The sequence below is a fragment of the Cydia splendana genome, chromosome 19 (genome assembly GCF_910591565.1).
Source record: "Cydia splendana chromosome 19, ilCydSple1.2, whole genome shotgun sequence".
Lineage (NCBI taxonomy): Eukaryota > Metazoa > Arthropoda > Insecta > Lepidoptera > Tortricidae > Cydia > Cydia splendana.
This window is the reverse complement of record NC_085978.1, coordinates 17,260,395-17,263,343: the sequence shown is the minus strand read 5'-3', so window position 1 is coordinate 17,263,343 and position 2,949 is coordinate 17,260,395.

Genomic DNA, 2,949 nt, shown 5'->3' with positions numbered 1-2,949 from the left:
AGCCGGTTGGCCTGCTGCAGATGTAGGTTTTTTTGCTTTCCTCTTTGCCTTACGGCCTACTACTTCCGTCCACATCGGAGCTGCAGTCGTCGGTGGTGGGGGCGGCACCGTCTGAGGAACCCTCTTCGCTCGGGGAGCGGGGGTGGGTTTTGTCGACCTTTCCGCAGGAAGGGGAGGTACCTGCTTGGTAGCCGCTTGTTTCTTCCGCGGCAATTTTGGCCCAGGTGCAGTTCTGGCAGGAGGCATTAGCGTTGACCCCGACGATGCTGCAGATTTATCTGCCGTTTTCCTGGGCCTTGCGGCAGGAACAGGGGCAGGGGCAGGCAACGGGGTCCAGGGATCATCCGGCAAATCAACCACGGGGTCTGTTGGAGAAAACGTCGCATCGGCAGCCTCAGATGTCTTTCTTCGGTCCGCCGCCAGTGGCGGGCGGACGATCGGCGCCGGAGGGAGGCGGCGCTCTAAGCGGGCATTAACCATATCCCCAATCGACTTGAATAGACTCGCCTCTAGCTCCTCCCTAAACCCAGACAAGGCATCCGTTACCGACCCCAGAATTTGGTTAGGCCTTGCACTGTCTGCTGGAGTATCCTTCTTATTCCGTTCGGAGAAGGCCCTTCTAAGTGCTTTCATCTCAGTCGTCGCATGAGCTAGCTCTTCCTTCAGTCTTTTGTTATTCGCCCGAAGGACATGGACCTCTTCATTTTCCTCTTTTGAGTCCATGTTATCCATGGCCGTTACTATCTCGCGGCACGCCTTGTTAATGCGGCCGCGGATTGTTCCTTTTAAATTCATACATTTGCTGACTTCTGCCAACACCCTCTTGGCTGCCTTGCGGGCCACATCCGCCTCGTCTTCGTCAGCAGCCGGAGACTGAGGGCCTTCCGGCACCAGGCTGTACTCCATTTCCAGCTCCTCATCAGATATGACCTGTTCGGATGTTTGGTCCTTCATCCAGCAGGAGGCTGGCCCAAGAGATTGGGACGCATTTTCGGTATCTTTATCCGTATCTTTTTCACTAGTATCCATGTGGAGCCTTCTTTTCAACAAAGTTTTGGTCTTGGCGATTCCCACGTATGCCCCAAGGGGCTTGGACTTGGAAATACCCGTGCACGCTCCGCGAGTCTTACCCTTTCCGTTTTTCCCGCCTCTACGTGCTGTATTGACTTTTGGCAAGGTCCCCAGCCACGTATCCTCATCCGATCCAGTATGGTACCGTTTTTGGGCGAGCTGTTTTTCCCCCGATTTCTCGCCAGCCTTATCTATAAAGATAACCTCTGGAAGGTCGTCGGAGTCCGTCGCATCAGACAGTCGGCGGATCCTCTCTGACCGTTCAGTCCTGATTTCCCTCTGACTGTCAGCCATATTTGATTTGGTCCCTGATCCCTCTCCTCTTTCGTATGAGCTCCGATCTTTGCTATTTGCATTTGAGTCCATCGCTTCGTCTGGACGTAGCGACACTCGGCAGCCCCGCAGCCGTAGCTGTGCTGGCGTCGTGTTAAGTTCTGAAACGACGCCGTCCCTCTCATTTTCGGCGCCAGAAGCACCCACCATATCTTCAAGATTTGTTTTTTTTATTTCGTTTATATTTAGATTATCCATTCAATTCCCACGAGTAGGGGAGACTAAATTTCCACAGGGGCAGAGATCCCCGTACCCAAGCTGTGGCCCTATATACTCTGTGAGGTCGGGCGGTGTCACAGGTTGGCCACTAATGGCTGATGCACACCCCAGCCGCTCTAAAGAGAGCACCCCCGCACGGTGAACCGCCATGCGAGGGATTGTGGTTTTTTATTGAGGTTATCTCCTCTTGACCCGGCCGACCAAGGCAAGGCCCTCGGTCCCATCAAAGGCTGCTAGACCTGACAACAACACCTTATCATTTGGGGTAACGAGTTTGGGACGGTGGCCGGAGCCTGTCCACCCGGTTTCTACACTGAAAGCGGGTAAACCCGTCCTGCTCTTGATAGTGTCCCTCACTCTTCGCCTGCCCGGTATGGGTAGCCCTGTCCGGTATAGCCTAGGAGATCACAGAGACACTCCAAGAACAAACCTCCCCCCCCCCCCCCGGGCTAAACCCCGGGTGTCGGGTTATTGGCAGCTCCGGTAAGCAATCCCATGCAGGAGATCACTTACCGTTGCCCCCAGGGCGCACCAGCCATAAACCATTCCCTTGACTGCGAATCCGCAAGGATTAACAGAAATTGGAATGGCCCAGACCCTCGTGGAGGTTACCCGACCTAGCGCCCCAACCTAACTCAAAACCTAACCTAACTCCGAACCTTACCTAACCAATGTAATTGCGAAATCGCCACATGATGCTTAGGAAAATTTTAACAGCGCCATTTATCTAATGCTTGCTTTTATTGAGTAGTGCCATCTACCGGTATTACCGAATCATTACTTTTAAACTCGTTCTCTACACTGTTTACTTTTGATGTACCCGCAAACTCAAATGCGACGTAGATTAAGCTCTATGAAACGATTCTGAATAAAATTTCTTATACTGTCTTCCACCAGAGCAAAATTAATTTCTGGAAACTTGTGACTGTTATCGTCTCGTCAGTAAATTTTGTATAATACCTATGAAATACTGTTCTTAGAGTATGACTTCAAAATTCGTACCAATTAACGTGAATAGAAACGTTATACAGTGCTTAAGTCTCAAGATCTCTTTCTGTTATTGTTATGGCTGTTTCGTTTACGCAATCTGGATGGTGTTATTGGTATTAAGTTTGTGTTTTAATGTTTTCGGGTTTCATTTTTTTTTTTTTGTATTTGAATCATGTTCAATCGGCCTGCACGACCAATTCCAATTTTGATCTAAATCTAAACCTTAATTAGATGCTGTTATGATGCTACTAAGGCTATGTATGATTTTCGATTTAAATTTTGTTAAATTCACCGCTGCAAGTGCTGCATATTGTTTGTGGCTTCGTATTTTGGCTG